Source organism: Coffea arabica, chromosome 10c (assembly GCF_036785885.1).
Source record: "Coffea arabica cultivar ET-39 chromosome 10c, Coffea Arabica ET-39 HiFi, whole genome shotgun sequence".
NCBI classification, from domain to species: domain Eukaryota; kingdom Viridiplantae; phylum Streptophyta; class Magnoliopsida; order Gentianales; family Rubiaceae; genus Coffea; species Coffea arabica.
The window spans coordinates 12,384,105-12,402,927 of record NC_092329.1 but is presented as its reverse complement, the minus strand read 5'-3'; positions in this window follow the sequence as shown (position 1 = coordinate 12,402,927).

The window sequence follows — 18,823 nt, the reverse complement described above, 5'->3', positions numbered from 1 at the left end:
CAGAAATTGCTACTCTCAATAGGGAAGTTAAAACAATTGAGAAAACAACCCATTCAACTACTAAAGAAGATCCTTCTCAATCAAATATAATATTTTACAAAAAACATTTTATTCTTATAAGACTAGTTATTAGTGACAATATAGTTGCTGAAACAGAAGCTTTATTTGACACAGGAGCTGACCTCAGCTGTATTCAAGAGGGTCTTATTCCAACAAGGTTTTTCGAAAAAACAAAAGAAAGCCTTAGAGGAGCCAATGGTTCTCAATTAAACATTCAGTTTAAACTTTCAAATATTCAAGTTCAATTTTCCTCTGCCTCTATTAAAGAAACATTCCTCTTATTCAATAGGAGTTTCCCCCCAGGTTTTTTTACTAGTCCATGCCATAGAATTGAGTTCTAAGGGAATCCCTTTCTCCCGCCAGTACTTTTCTTCTCATGGGAGGGCTAGTAAGCCATCTATTCCTTTCCTTCTCCTTTATAGTCTGTCCCAGTGAGAAGGCAGTTGCAGGAAAGTGTGAAAACAGTCTAGTTCGAGTTGCCTTTCAAGCTGCAGTCTTTCAAGCAGAGATAACAGGGTATAGGGAAAGCTCGTATGTAAATCCATCAGGCTTTAAAGTGGCTAATAACATATCTCTAGTTTCAGTAGTTTTTGATAAGCAGTAGTTTCTAGAGCTAAAGACTTAACTAACAATGTGATTCTTGGAACAACTTTTGTTACTAAACTTATTCCTTATTTAACTACTGAGGAAGGTATCATACCCCAAAATTATGGGCAAAATGCTCTCTTACCCTTCTCTAGAAAAATCATTCCAAAAACATTAAATTATCTATCCCTTAAACACAGCCAAATCAATTTCTTAAAAGAAGAAATTGCCTATAAAAGAATAGATGAACTGCTTAAAAACCAGAAATCCAGCAAAAAATTTAGAATTTACAAACAAAAATCCAAGGAATAGTTTGTGCAGAAATTCCAAATGCATTTTGGACAAGAAAACAGCATACTGTCCATCTTCCTTATGAACTTGACTTTGAGGAAAAAGATATTCCAACAAAAGCCAGACCTATACAGATGAATTAGGAGCTACTCCAACATTGCCAGAAGGAGATTAATGACCTCCTATCCAAAGGCATTATTAGTCCAAGTCAATCTCCATGGAGCTGTCCGGCATTCTATGTCAACAAACAATCAGAGATTGAAAGAGAAGTTCCAAGGCTTGTAATCAATTACAAAGCTTTGAATAAAGCGTTTCGGTGGATCAGATATCTTATACCAAACAAGAAGGATTTACTTCAAAGGCTTTATTCTGCCAAGATATTCTCAAAATTCAATATAAAATCAGGATTTTGGCAAATTCAGATTCATATCTCAGACAGATACAAAACAACATTCACAATACCATTTGGACATTATGAGTGGAACGTAATGCCATCTGGACTTAAAAATGCTCCTTATGAATTCCAAAGGATTATGAATGAAATATTCAGTCCTTACTCCTCATTCATCATTGTTTATATTGATGATGTTCTGGTATTCTCAGAAAATATTGAACAACACTTCAAACACCTAAATACCTTTCTTCATATTACCCAGAAAATGGCCTTGTGGTCTCTCAAAAGAAAATCAGCCTTTTCCAGACTAAAATCAGGTTCCTTGGACATCATATCCACCAGGGAACCATTACCCCGATCGACAGGTCACTTCAATTTGCTGATAAGTTTCCTGACCAAATTCTTGGCAAACAACAACTCCAAAAATTCTTGGGTTGCTTGAACTATGTCTCAGATTTTATTCCAAATCTTAGCAATATAGCAAAACCCTTGAATGATAGACTAAAAACTACACCACCGTTATGGACAGATATCCATACGGAAACAGTGAGAAAAATTAAAACCCAAGTCAAAGCTATTCCTTGACTAGCACTTCCAGATCCAACAATTCCAAAAATTGTTGAAACAGGTGCCTCTGATTTAGGATATGGTGGTATTCTTAAACAAACAAAAAATAATAAAGAACAAATTATTGCTTTTGCTTCAAAACATTGGAACAATTCTCAACAAAACAATTCTACTATTAAAAAAGAAATTTTGGCAATAGTCTTATGTATTACAAAATTCCAAGCTGAACTACTAAACCAGAAGTTTTTACTTTGAGTTAATTGTAAGTCAGCTAAAAATGTTTTACAAAAGGATGTTAAAAATCTTGCCTCTAAACAAATCTTTGCAAGATGGCAAACAATTGTATCAATCTTTGATTTTAACATTGAATACATTAAAGGGTCTTCAAATTCTATTCCTGATTATTTAACTCGTGAATTCTTGCAGGAAAGATAAGATGCCTAGAAAAAAGAAACAACAGGGGAAATCCCCAGATGAACCAAATCCCTTTTCTCAAAAAATCAAACAGGACTTTTCGAGTTCTTCCGATTCATCCCAAACAGAAAAAAGGTTATCTTCTTCAAACCTAGACAGGTTTCAAATTCTCTCTTCTCCTCAACCTATATCCACAGCCTCTCCTAAAACATGGGCTGATATAGTCGAAGAAGAAGATGAAAAACAATTATACTTTGAACGCCTCAAACAATGGGCTGAATCACAAGGATACCAGTCTGAATCACTAGGGTATCCTATTTGGGGCACACCAGATCACCTCAAAATAGTCATAGCTCAAAATGTCAAACCCAAATCTCTTGTTATTCAGGAACCAAAACCCAAATCACTCACTATTCAAGAACCCAAAACCTTAGCTAATCTTGAACCAAAGCCAAACAAAACTTCTTGCCCCTATATCAAGATAAGTACCCATCTTCCGGTGGTCCAAATCGAACTTGATTATTGGCATGATGATCCAAACATACTGGTCTAAACTATTCTGCCAGAAACCTACAACTTTATACCCCAAACTCTTACCAAAACACTTGAGTATTACAAACTCATTCTTACAGATTCAAAGTCTCTAATCCTTAAACCCTACGATACAGAAATAAGAGACAAAAATGGGAATCCTACTGGAAAATACATCAATACTCATTCCAGTGCCCAAATTCTAAAGGTTATTAAGCCACCTGAATGGGGAACAAACCTGAGTAAACCCAAACCTTTCAATACTTCCTTTAATCCTCCAGGACATACTTATTGGGATTATAAGGTAGCTTGGTTCTATACCTTCACCTTCCAAAATGAATTAAACCAACATTCTTTTCTTTTCTACTTTTTGAAAACAAACAAATATGATTTTCCAGCATGGTGGAAAGCATTTGGACCTAATCTGGACATCCTTCCTCCAGATATCAAGCAAAGCTACAAAATATTTGAACAAAGATTTGAACCCCCAAACAACTATATACCAATCAGTTTGCACTTTTTTTCCATATTCTCGGTAGCATGGGTCTACCAGTGGAAATATGAATACATTCGGCAAACACAACTTCCACCATTATTAGTTCGGCAAAGATATTCAAAATGGTGGTCAATATTCAATAAAAATTTCATTCAACCAGCAAACATCCAGGCATGGTTTCAGAAGAATCCTCCCTCAATAAAACCTGGGGACAATCAAACAAGCCAGTTTTTGCAACAAAAGTCTATCTCAGCTGCTAAATTGGCATCAATCACTGACAAACAAGAGTATATCAAACAACTCAAGGATATACTTTTACAGCTAGATCAAACAAAAGCAGCTTCAAAAAAGGAAGAAGCCTCTAGTTCTGGAATAAATCTGGGCGAATATGTAGGCCCCGACAATGAGGATGATTGTTATGAAATTTTCTCACAAATTCCATAAAGATACAAACAAGTAAGAAACATCGGAAGTACTGTAGCAGTCCGGCAAGTTACTGTGCATGCACGGCAACAAAAGACAAACAAAGTACTATAGCGCGCACTGTAGCAGTACTGTAGTGGCACTATATCAACAGTAAAAACACTGTAGTTGGTACTATAGCACTACGGAAAATTTTGCTATAAATACTGTCGCGCCCCATTTTTTGATAAATAAATAAATGGTTTAAAAAATGTATTTGTTGTGATTGGAAAATGAATTGTGATTTAAAAGAAAAAATGGGTCTAAATGGGGGGTTGAGAATGCGACGATTTGACCCAAAATTATAGTTTAAAAAGGGTTTTTGAAATAAAAATTGGAGTCGCCACTTGGTAATGAGTTAAGGTGTACCAAGTCACCTAAAAATGAATTTTTAAAGAAAAAATAGGAAAAAGTAGTAAGAAACCCCTTTTAAACGACTCCTAGTCCACGTAAATCAAAGAAAAAGATTCGGGAGTCACATTTGACAAAGGGGAAGGCAAGGATAAAATCCAAGGCACCCCTTTGACCTAGCCAAGGCTAGTTGCATGATTTAATCAAAGATTTTCTTGTTTTAACCAAAGAATTTATTACATTTGGATGCACTACATGAATGCAAACTCTAGACCTAGGGGTATTGGGGAAATTTCTCTTCAAAGGTTGAGTAGTGCCAATCACATTAATTGTGAAGCCCAATAACGATCCTTTGAAGAAGTCACGAATAATGCGAGTGAGATGCAAATGAATGGAATGCATGTATGTAATGTGAGGACATGAGTTTGAAAAAGTAATAAAAAAAATAAATATGTAAATGAAAATGTGCACGTGAGTGGGTAAGGTACGGTATGTGAAATGATAATATGAAGTGCATGTGTGCAAGTGATGATAAAAGTGTTCGTGTGCAAGTGAAGAAACATAAAGGTGCACGTGTGCAAAATGGGAGGAAAAATGAAAGTGTGATGAGGGTATAAAATAGTAGAGTGGATTTAAAAATGCATGAGCCTAGGGAATTCATGCATATTGGGTACGGGGAGACCTAAATCGTGACTCAATTTTGCCATTTTATAGAGGGAATACAAGCGTGCTAAGGCTTAGAAAAAACCACACTCATCTATATCCCATATTTAAGGGACTCTCAAGCAAATGAACCCTATAACTAGCATGAAATGCAAAAATCCTAAAATGGAGGGAAAAGGGGTTCGAGGGGCATGCAAAATGAGAAAACTAAAAAGAATGCATGACATGTAATGAACATGCAAACATGTACTAACGAGGGGAAATCCCTAAGGGTCTAGCGTTGGACTAGCCCATTCTATGAATTCCGACTAGCGTTGGACTAGCGGAAACGTACATTCATCCATCACATTCATTCATGGCTATGGAAAGCGAGTAGACATGCCAAACACTCATAAACACATAGCACATAACATTTAGTATGCTCGACTAGATGCAAGGCCCTAACAAAGCAAATTAACACGTAGCAACTAAGCATGCAAGACACATAAGACAATTAAAGCCCTAACTATTACATTTGCTAGTTAGGCACATGACTTCGATAGGTCGTCATTGAATGCTCCTCCAAGCCCTATCTATTACATTAGGGAGACCCTACTACAATCTAAAAAGGGGAAAAGGAATAAAATAATTAAATCCCTAACTATTACAAGCCAAGAGGTGTACACATACCCCATAAAGAATAACTTAAATAAAAAGGAAAAGTAAATGACATAAATAAAAGAAATTAAAGAAAGGTTAGGAAAGCAAAGTAGACATGTATTTCTCACGTAGCACGTTGGTTCACATAGGAGAGACAAAAAAAGATAAAAGAAGTTATACCTCTCTTGAGTTGAAGCTCTAACGTAGTGAAGTTACTAATGTACCCTCCAAAATAATAAAAGGGTCAAGGTACCACAAATAGTAAAGTATGACAAAGTCACCAAAGAAAAGGGTGGCTTGGGCTAAGACTATCCAAACAAAAAGGTAATAAGACAAATCGGAATCCATCAAACATTGAATGTTTCCTCACTTTGCAACTTAGAAATGATCAAATAATGTATGAATTCCAAACAAAGGTGGAACATTGATCAAATTTCTAAAATAGCAAAACGACTAAAGACCCAATAGTAATCATTGATCAACCAATCAAGGTTACTTGAAAACATTTTTAGGAACTTTACAGGTCCAATGAGCAAGAAATGGTCAAGTAACCAATTTATTTCAGAAAATTCAAGAAAATAGGCAACCACATACTCATTTGGACACAAAGTTCTTAAACTCTTGCATTAAGTATCACTTTAGCAAAACATGGTAACCAATGAAGGCAAACAAGCAATTGAATTGAAATATTAATGCTACCAAAGACTCAAATGTGAACACTAGCCAAGCATTCAAGCTTAATCAAACACTTTTAGGAACTTCAAAGGTCCAAAGGCAAAGAAAAAAAATGGAGGAATGGTTCAAATGCAAATATCTTAGGACCTAATTGCAAGAACATGGAATGTAATTGGGCCATAATGCATTGCTGCAAAAATCACAGGGACCCAATTGATTAGTTTTCTCAATTTTGTAGGTCAAAATAGCATAAGGTGAAACTTGAGGGGGTTAAGAGGCAATTTTGAAGAATTGTTCCATGCATGCACGAAGAAGATTTCTGCAACAAACAAAGATGAAACTTGCTGCATTTCCGTTTCCTTTTGCATCATTGCAACATTCCATTTCCAACCGAAAACAGCAGGCATCAACAAACATCAAGCTATCATAAGATCCAAGCCTCCCAACTCAAATACTAGCTCTTAACCCATGTAGTTAACAAACAACCTAAACAAAAATGACTGGATAGAAATGCAGCAAAAGATAGGATGACACTAGCAGCAATTTTCCAGCCACGGCTTTCCTTTCCTTTTCATCATGCAAACCAGATTTTTGATTCAAACTCACAGCTTTGATTAGATATTCCTCATTTCAACATCACAACTTTACTGAGTAACAAACTACATGATGATCACAATCAAATGACCAGAAACTTGGAAAGATATAATACGAAAATTCTGGAAAAGAATGCAGAAAAAGAAGAACAAAAACTCTCTTATCATTTCATAAACATAGGCTGAATACCAGAATTTTGGCTTGGGCATGCATATGGTGTATAAACTGAGTAACAAACCACATCATTACGAACGTCCAAGCAGACAGAAAACTTAGAAAAATCCCATGCAAAATTCTGGGCAAGTATGCAAACATTTGATGAACAAAACTGCTGCAACTTTTCTTAGTTTCACCTTCCAAGACCAGATTCATACATTTTTAGCAAAGTGTTTGATCAATAGTTCAAGTATTGTGAACCCCAAACGTGCAAATTAGCATGGCACTCAAGTGTAAGGATCGATAAACAGCCACGGCAAAGGGAAGAAAACAGCACAGAAAACACGACAGCTTTTTGTCTTGCTACTAATTTTGCAGATTCCAGTTTGTGCAGATTAAAAGCCGAAACATTGTATTAATCATTTACCCATCCCATTAAACCTCAAACACTTGATTAATACAACACCAAAGGTAGGAAATAGAATCATTGCATATCAAACGGACAACAGGGAACAACAGAGAGATGAAAACAATTTTGAATGAATTCTGGGTTGTGAATGCAACCATTTCCATCTAGGTGTAACTAGTGGCTTCAAACAACCCAACCGTGGATCAAAGTGGCAATGTGACCACTCATCCTCTCCAGCTCTTAGCTACCCAACCCTTGTGTTTAAATGTGACAATAGAGGTACAGGACATGCAAAAATCTGGAAAAATGTTCCGCAGCCTTCATGCTTTGGACTTTGGCAATATTGCAAGGTAGTATGAACACCATCTAACCCCTACTCTGGACATTCTAAGGCTCCAACAAAATAATGGACAAGGTACAAAAAACAAAAAAAATAACAGGGAAAGGTAAACAGCCAGAAACACCATCACACATAAACGACCAGAAAAAAAAATCAAACGAAACTGTCCAAAAGTCGTATGCCGTTTTTCTGGACTTGTTCATTCAAACACGGCAGAATCAACCATGAACGTTAAACAGAAGCATCATGGATTCGTCATATACCCCCCACAGCTAAACACAAATCCTACCCGTTCCAAATCTCAGCCAAACCCACGCAGATTCACAAATAAAACTCGCAGGGAGGACGACAACAAGTGTAAAGGCAGAAACTTTCAACATGTTAACATAGCCCAACAACTCATAAACGTATTTCAAAGTGAAAAGCTGTTACCTTTAGGCTTCTTTTCTTCCGGCTGAGGCTTGATGCGATCAAAAGATGAGGTTTTTAGTCTCCTTCTTTCCCGCAGCCAACTCCCTTCCTTCGCTGTCTTCCTTTCCTCCGCCGTCACAGAACACCTTCTCACGCTCCACTCTTTTCTTTCTCAACTCTCTCTCGGTCACTCTCTGATTTACTTTCCCGTTTTCCTTTAGCCTTCCCTCTCTCTTGTTTTCTTACCCCCCTGTCACCTTTTGCTTTCCTTTCTCTCCCAGAAAATTTTTCGTTCCTAGCCTTCTCCTTTTTCTTTTGCCGTTCACTCTTCTGAAACCTCCCTCTCGGCTGCTGCTTTTCTTTTTCCTTTTATATCATCTCCCCAACCTCCTAAACCCTCACCTCAACGATGAGGATGAGGGGCTTGTTACTCCTGTAAAATCTAGCCCTCCGATGGTCTTTTGTGAGTGTCCTTTGCACGCTGCAAAAAATTGCAGCGTGCATGCCGCGACAATTTTTTTTTTTAAATAACTAATTAATATAGATAACTAATTACCTAATAATAAATAATAAAAAATAAAAATAAATGCAGAAATGCTAACAAAATGCTAATTTTCTTTCTTTTTTTTTTCCTTCTTTTCCCTTTTTCCTTTTTGAAGATAAAATAAATGCTTGTAAACTAATTAAAATAGAATAAGAGACACGAAACAGGAATCAACCAAAATAAATCTAAAATTGAAACAAATAAATCTAAAATTAAACTAATTAAATAAATAAAATTAAAAACCAAAAATTTGGTGTCTACAAATACCCTTCAAACCCAACACCATTCTTACACCATTTCTTCAAGACTACTTCTCTCTCTAGCTTGAAGAAACTCTCCTCCCTCTTTCTACAAACAAGTTCTTAGTTTCTATATTTTAGGTACATTTGGTGAGGAAGAAATACTTTGAAACTTGTTATCTCATGTCAAGTTTGTTAAGAAGTTTGTCGTATTATGGTTCTGTACAAAGTGTAAAAGGAAAAAAGATTTGAATCAAATGCCAAATCTCTTGCATTATACGATAAACCATCCATGTGATGCAGCATATCCTGAAAACAATATATATATGTACAAGTGTTCTAAAATCAAAACCCATGTTGACATTGTGTAGAATCTGACTAATATATAAATAAATTCCATATAACAGTCTACCTCAATATAAGGTTGCATAATATTTATTTTGTGGTTGTTTTTCTTCATGTTTGGAAATATTAGGACATGGTTGATTTGTTGTGATCTTATTCCCTCCTAAATATTTTGGTTGGTTAATTCTATGCAATTTTATGTTCCACAATATGGTATAGGAGCCCTTTTAAAGTTCTAAAAATGACATTTCAATTTAATGTATAACTCTGTATGGCATCTCTTAGGAATATTTTTTCGCTTTTTTTTTTATATTCAATATCTAAAAACAAAGAAAAATAAAGGCTTGCAGCACTGCTATTTATGCTTTGTAAATCTACTGAGTACAATTTTATTTTGGTCATTGCTTATTTTCTTTGCATGTTCTCTACACATGATCTTATTTTTAAAAACCTTTTACAGAATTTAATTATTTAAGATTTAAGGATTTTTCTAGTAAACATTTGAAAATTTAATTCTTTTTATGGTAATCTTACTCTAAAATTACTTTGGGGTAGTATCTTTCAAGTCAATAAAAAAACTATGCAAATAATAAAATGGTGAGATATAATAATCGAATACGACATTTCATTATAGAAAACTAATCTCAGATCTATAGAATGAAAAATAATTTATCAAATATGAAAAACAAATCCAAATCTGGAAATAGAGATCCAAACAAAGTTGTTAGGAGACACTGGTGAGCACTTGAGCTATCGCTTCCAAATTTTTTCATACAACACTAGAACTAAATTAATTAAAATATAACACAATATACCTACTCTAGTAAACCTATAAATAATCTGATCATTAGAATTTATCTTTACTAAAATTTGATGTTGTTACAACCCAAGGTTTTATTCTTTTTTTGTCAAATAATTCACTATATTTCAATAAATGAGAAAGTAATTTGAAGAAATGACCATTATAACTAAAAACAAAGGGTTAGTTCACAAAAATTTTCAACACACTAATCATGAATAACCTAATTCATCTCCCCCCCCCTTAAGTTGTCTTTGGACATTACAATCTCTCACTTACACTCCCTCTCTCCATATCACAACCCATTCTACCCTCATAAAGGGATAATTTCAGAAACCTCCCTTGAGGTTTGTTACTATTTCACTTAGTTCCCTTGATGTTTTAAAAATTACACTTGCCTTCCTTGATTTGACACTTTGGTAACCAAATTTTAAAATAGAGTCAAAATTTTAATGAATACCCTAAAATGCCCTTATCTTACAAAGTACAATTTGTTTTTCTAAACAAAAAGAGTGTCAAGTTTTTCATGCCAATATTTGTTATTTGATAATCAACTATAATAATAAACCTTTGCTGTAATATGGTATTTTTTATAGTACTTTACTGGGAATATAATTCTTTTATAATAGAGAAGAAAGTGCTATTTTGTTTTTTTTTTTTAAGTTTATGGACTTTTTTTAATAAAAATTTATGGACTAGTTTAGCAGTGGAACTATCATAATTTGGTAGTGATTTTGGGCTATTTGATTTTAATCATTGTTGACTTATCCTTGATTGTGATACCAAATAAAAGAGCTACAAAAAATTTGAAGGATATTAAAAGTTATCAAAAAAATATTACTAGTTTAATGTTTCATTTGGATAGATATTAGGGACAACATTGATAGTTCTTCTATACTTCTAATGAAATATAAGAGAAATGAATAAGAAGGAAAAAGGTAAAAAAAATTATAAAATCCATCCTTTGCATAAACATGGCAACAAAAGAATTTTATTAAAAATATTAAGGTTAGTGTTATCATTTTAAATGGGAAAGGGAGGTAAGTGTAATTTTTGAAACCTTAAGGGAGCCAAGTGAAATTATTAAAAACCTCAGGAGAGGTTTCTGAAATTATCCCTTTTATAAAATAACTATCTTAATATAATTAGCTATCCATATTTCAAACTAACCAAATTAGTTTGTTAAACAAGAAAGTGGATGAATACAATAAAGAAATGTTAATCGCACTCCACATTTTCATAATGCCTGTTCCATTATCTTTTTTGTCATATAATCTAATAAATGAAAACTATATGATAAAAATGATAATAGCAATGCTATTATTTTTAAAAAATAGAGTGCGATTAACATTTGCCTATAATGACTCACATAACAAGTTAAAATCAGATACAGTTCTCTTACAATTAAACAAAGTCACCTAAGTTAATAGAATTTACTTAAGCAATGATCTAAATGCAATGCATGTAAGATATCCAAGATTAATGCATATCTTACAAGGAAAAGCTTTTGTATTTTACTTGCTTTCTAGTTTGAAGCTTTATACAGTACTAAAGAAAGCTCTATAGCATTCATATCTAAAGTAAGTTAAGGGTTTTAGGAAACTCATATAAAATATTAGAAACGACTACTCACAAAATCAAGAAAGAGTGCTAAACCTTTTCTCCTGATATTTCACTAGTATTAGTTACTGAGTCTCTAGTTTATTCTAAGAAAAATAATATATTTTATCCAATATAAGATATAGTCACAACAGTTCTTCTAGCAATAGAATATAAACTATGTTATACGTGTAGATTATGCATTAAATAAGCTACTCAAATATGCAAATCCCTGCATGTTCAAAGAAATTTTAAAAGTATTCTTCATAATCATTTTCCTTGTTAAACAACATACATAGTTATGTATCCAATAAAAGTACTAAAGAAAAACATACTAATCTGTGGCAAGAAAGTACGTATGTCATTGTAAATAATGAACATAAAAAAATTAATATAAAATAGCACTCCAATCGATTGCATAGCCTAGAAAAAATTCATTGAAATCCAATAGAGAGGTTTACATATATTCAGCTACCAACTTTTGTCAAAATACTCCATTGTTTTGCCGTATTACTGGCTAATGATTACATCCCAACTCCAAATAAGTTACACATTTAAGAAAGCATTGTTTCTTTATCTATATTAGTTAGGTTTTGGATATTGGTTCAAAATCATAGAGAGGAGAACGGTGAACAATCAAAAGTCCCACCTTGAATGGACCCTGCACATTTGAAATTGAACTAGTACTTTAAGAACTCTGCCCATCTTGAATAGAAAGATTTTCCTCCCTCTTTCTTTTTTTATTTCCTACACTCATTGAGAATTTTAGAATTATAGTTTCAATATTGAAGGATACTTTTAGAATTTTAATTTTAGTATAAAAAATAATTTATGCACCTATATTTTGATATTTCTCATGGTCACTTGGTGCAGATCTAAATTGACTGATAGTTCCACTAGGAAATTCATAATAGGCAACCTCTTTTTTTGTTAGTAATGAGGATCCTTTTATTCTTCTTGAGGAGCCTTATAAATTGGATATTCGTGTAAATTTCTTAATTTTGAAAGTGATTAAAACTTTTAAAATATAAAAAAAATGTATTCAACTTACCTTGTTACTTGTCATTGGCTCTGTATTAGTTCTTTTAATAGAATGATCAGGAGGTTTCTCATGTTCAATGAAATTGTAACTTTAAGTAGGGGTCTATACACATAGTTGGTTTGAAGATGGTTGTAAAATTGTCATAAAACACATGAATAGTTATAATAAATGTATAATGACATAGCAATTTAACATGTAAAAAAGAGTACATTAACAAATTGATTAAGTAAAATGAGAAGAAAGTTAGGTATAAACTAACAATTAATTGTGACTTCTAAAATAAATTTTTATACTGTGTGCTCTTACATTCATATATATGACTTAATATGAAATATTGGATTAGATAGTTCTCAATTAATGTAGTATGTTTATCCTTAATGATGCCGTATAAAGTGGTTATATATTATACATGAATAGTTTAACAAATTACCTTGTCTATGGTGCCATTTTGACGCTGTCTTTAGTATTCGTTTGGGTTAGTTGTTTTTGAGGGTGTTTTTGAAAACGTTTATTGTAACAGAGTTTTTAGAGTATATTTTGGAATATTTTTTGAAAATATTTTGAAATATTTAAGAGTAGTAGAGTTTTTAAAATATAGTTTGGGATATTTTTTAAACATAAAAAAAATTTAGACTACTTTTTAGAATACCTTTTAGAGTACATTTTAAAAATTTTTATACTATTTGAAAAACTGAAGGATCCAAACATCTATTTTTGACAAGCAATGTGCATTAACAGCAATTTCATCAATCTTTGACTTGGTTTCACTTGTTGTGTCATGTTTCTCAAATAAAAACAAGTATCAGTACTCAAAATAAATAATTTAGTCACATAATAATATATATACAAATAAAAAAAGAAAAAGTATTAGATTAGATTTTAGAATTATTATCCAAATTAAGAATTGAATATTACCAAATTAATGTCACAACATTTAATAAAATTAAAAAATCTTGCAATTGATACTATTACTCAATACACTTGTCTAAAAATTTCTTACACTTAATAATAATATAAGATAAATCCTTCCATATATGCATCATAAATACCATGATAGATACTAAGAGTACAATGTTAACAGAGTAATTAATTTAACACTTCTTAGGATTTTAAATGTAACCAACATTTGATACTTAATTACATTTACCTCCAAAGTAGCAAGTGCATTGACTTCACAAACTTCAAATTCTTGGAATGAGATAGATCTAGCATTAGTTATAATGCTTCTACCACTATATAAAATTACCAAATTTATAATAATTTCTAGTACTTTGCAACAAGAAACAAGTGCCAATTCATTAGTTGATTCAAGGTACTAAATATGCATTTCAAAAAGAAAGATAAAAAACCTAAATTAACATATATTATACAATAGTAAGTTTAAATATACGTCGACTTATTTCTATAATATAAGATTTTTCGTGCGGAAAAGTTTGCATTACCTATAAGTACAACATTAATAGCCATTGTAGGGAAAAGTAGTTATCTCAATTGAGTAAAAATTCTTACTGTCGTTAATTATTTTACCATGCACTACTTACAAATAGGTGCAGATTTCTGATATTTTTATATAAGAACAATATTGCTTTAACTAGTTCTAGTTGGTAGTCTTCACCTAGTTGGCAGTCTTCAAGTTCTATTTGAAACATTCATGCTCAAATAGTTTGTATGTGAAAATTTTAGCTAGTGAAACCATCATTAGTTATGTACATGTTGATATAGTATAGACCATAACAATCACTTGTGTTGATAGACACCTATCTATATAAAGATCTACATACCTATATGTGCATGCACATACATTATGAATTTATGTATTTATATTTGTCAAATTTTGACAATGGGTGTTTGATATCTAAAATGTTATCTAATGTAACATGTGTCAAAGTCTAAAGTTTCTTTGTATTGTAAAACAATTTTGGATACTTTTAAGGGAATATTTTTATCACATAACTTTATTAGACAAGAATCACAAAGGATATGACTGGATTAATGGTATAGTGACTAACAAATATATAGAAACTTTGCATGACAAAATGACAACAAAGTTAAACTTTCCTTAATTGGTTTTTAAGAGGTAATCAATGCCTCTAATTATAATGACTCATCATAGAATAAAATGTTCTCAAAATTTTAGACTCTTCATCTTCTAATTCTTTTTATTTTTCACTTATTTTTTGTATTTTCTTTTGTCTTTTGTTTTCCTTTTTTTTCTTTTTCTACCTATCTCACATCTCTACATTATAGTAATGCATCAATCTTTTTCAAAAGCAAAATGCACTAAACTAGTCAACAAGCTCCTCTTTCCTATTTATCATATTCTTTTCTTTGTGGTTTCATTTTTTTGACTTTTCTCTCTCTTAGTATTCTAGGAAGATGATGAAAGGAAAATCAGGGGTTACAAATGATTTCGGAAGTAGGATAAATTTGAAAGATTTGAACGGAAAGAGGAGACAAGAAAGAAGAAAATATGAAAATAAAAGAAAATTCCAAACTACTTAAGGCATTTTTTTCTAAAATATATTTTTACCTTGTGAGAAAATAGTTAGATGCCTATCAGGAAATTCACGTTCACACTTTGACAAAGCTAACGCTCAATTGAGATTACCCTAACTGTGCCTTTTTTAGAAAGAAGAAATCTTTTGAAATTTAATATTAGTCATAGTTCATTAAGTACACAAATTTCAAGTAATCTTTTGTATAGATTTGTTAAATGTACCTCACAATTTTTCAATAACTATTACACTAATTTATAGAAAGTTTACAATATAGTGTTTCAAATTTGAGAAACTCTAAAAATTGACAGACTAAGGAACTATATAGAAGACATATAACCCTTATAAACACTAATGTTACCGTGCAACAAAATGCAATTTTAATTTATTTTACCATTAAAAAAATGTGCATGAAAAAAGTAATAATGATTTAATACAAAGAAAAAATGGTTTCAAACATAAGTAATATACTAGTAATACTTACATTGCTATCACTTCTTCTGACAATACTCGTACAACTAGAGAAAAAATCATACGGAATAAGCAATAGAGCAAGCTACTATACAAATATATATATTGGTACTTCAACCTATAAGATCAAATCAAATTAAGATGTTAATGACAACCAAAACTTAATGTGAATAGAAGTAAAAACATTGAACTATGAACTTTAAACTACAAGATTTAGATTTTGTCTCCTAATAAATGTTAGTAAATTCTAAATATACTAAATAATGATCAAATGCCAATTTTACTTGAACAAGGAAACATATTAGTAGTTTCTTTTTTTTTAGTAGTTTACATTTTGTTTATTTTTAAGCAATATTGCCTCATTAAACAAATATCTTGACAACTATGGAATGCAAGTAATAAAGCATGTTATGTTTTGGAATAATATCACAGTCTTAGAAGTAATAAATTTACCAAAAATAAAATAGAAGTTTCAAATGAATTAGGTTCTAGATATCCAACGTAGTTATTTGGTAAGTAATTAAGGCTCTAGATATTATTTGAGATATGTCTATATAGGTATTTGTACATACACGAATATGTACATTGATACGTACACTTACAAATAATCATAAAGAGTGTAATTATATTATTGTGTTTGTACATACATGAATATGTATATTGATATATACTTATAAACAATCATAAAGAATATAATCAAATTAGTTAAACAGTAACAAAGTCTACTTCCTATGCCTAAATTGGTCTTTTTTTAAAAAAAAATTTCTAGCAGGAAAATGGTGGGATTTAAAAAATGAGAAGAGGGTAGGGGGATTAAAACCTAGGACCTCTAAGTTTTAGAATCTCAACCTTTGCAGTGTGTTTATATTAGCATTCAATAGTTTTTCTATCCCGAAGCAAACTTGTTGCTACTTTTTGATCTTATTCATGTTTATTAATAAAATAGTTGAGTTTTGCCTAAGCTTCCACTACTTTTTTTTGTTAAAAGAAAATCACATCTATGGCCATCAAATTAACATAAAATAAATTATTTTCACAATAACTACCTACCCATAATTAAGTAGGAATTGAAGTTTTGAGTATGAAAGGCACACATATTGTTAGATTGGCCCATCATTTTTTATTATGATGTGGATTATTATAAAACAACCTATACAAATGAGGATAGACCAAATATTTATCTTATACTACTTCCAACTATGCTTATTTCTCAATCTAATATCTACTAATTTTTTTACATGTTTATAGATGATATCACATAACACGTATACATCCATATGTATGTTTGTATATTTCATAAAATTAAGTTGATATTTATATTTTATATCAAATGAATGAAAGGTTATGCAATATAGTCATAAAAAATTCAAAATTACTCTTAATAGCAAGTTTTAAAAATATGATAAAAAATATTATATCAAGAAAAAAATGATCAACATGAATATCTAAACTAATATCAAAGCGTATAGATTTTACAAGAATTCATCACCAAGTAATACTAGATTGCAAAATTCCTAATACTCTAATTTCAATTGTATTAGTTAATTATGACACTAAAGTTGAAAGACTACTTGTATGTGTTATAAAATTAGAATAGATGTTCTAGTTTCCATTACATCAAATATTGCTTGAAAACACGATGGTTTAAATATTAGATATATTGTTCTTCAAAAAATAAAGTACAATGAATGTGGCAATTAGACTAAAGCCAATATTGATTGCATTTGAACCCGAATCCACTCTTTTCTTGATAATTGAACTAAATTACCCTTTGATTATCATGATATTGATTTGTTAGATTTAGATTTATATCATTATCATAGAAGTAGTATATTGTCACAAAATTGTCATGGTTTCAAATCCCAATTATAGTAACACTTATTATAACTATTTGATTCGAATTTGTGCTATTTAAGATTCCTATGTTTTCACATTTTTTTTAAAATTTTGTAATGACGTGTTGTCACTTAAAGACTAACTTTGTTCTATGCTATCACAAAAGACTACAACAAAATTATAACAATGACAAAAAAGAGAGACACTTTTTAGTCTACATGGAGGAAAAGATAAAGAAGGAAGTATAAAATATATCAAAGAAAATATGTACTCTCAAGAATATTCTTGTAGACCTTCGTATAAATCCACATTATTGTTTAGGATCAAAATTAATCCATTTCAAAATTCAATATAAGATCTCAATCCAAATACAATCTAGTCCCTTCCAACCTTGAACTCAATTATCAATGTAAAAGAGAAAATCTATTTGCAAGTTTTAAATATGACACAAGCTAACTTGCAGATTGGGATTAAAAGAAAATAAGTGCTAACAAATTCAACTTTTAAATAATAAATAATTACAACTTTCTTTTATTTCTTCTTGTTCCTTTTGTTTTTACTCATTAATCCCCTCAAGAACACCTCCTTTTCCTTAAAAAAGGAGGAAGGAGAGGGAAGGGAAAAGTTAAAAGTTAAAATTTATAAAAGAAGATATACCTTTTTGAGAAATATTGGGAATGAGTAAGAGAGTATTACACAATAAATTAAAAAGAATTAATTCCAAACCTCTAAAAATGCTTCTTCCTTGATTATTGACTTGGATCCATCCATTCCTCATGCATTCAAATTTTCTCAATTCGATACAACCAATAGAGTTAACCTACTTGTCTTTAAATTAATCATTTAGATTAATCATTTTAGAGCACATGTTTCTTTTGAACAAACTAAATTACCTTCAAATAAATTAGACTTGACTACATTCCTAAGACACTACTTAGTCGAGCAAATCCCATATGTACAACTATTGTATATTCAACCAAATAAATATAAAGCAAAAAAGATTACACCCACAATGGTCCTTTCATCTCTTCCATATGTTACAATTTTTTTTTCTCTAGAAAAATGAAATTATAAAAATGGATTTCTAGATTTGTAGTAGTTCATTCGCTATTTAAAAAAAATTTGGACCTTATTTATAAGTAGAAGGCATGAAAGTACATTGTCTATTTAGACTTTTATTCATTTTTATATTTACTATAGTTGTATACAAAAATATTCTGTATTAGGATAGTATAAGAATGCAATCAAGTTTGACTACTTTTAAGACAACTTAGTCTTTTCAAAGTAGTATTAGCAAGTGAATTTCACACAAAAGCAATTTGGAGAGATATCGACCCTATTGTACTGATAGTAAGTGATCCAGTTAAAACTTGAAGAAATAAAGTGAGAAAAATACATTTTTGTCGTGAGTATTT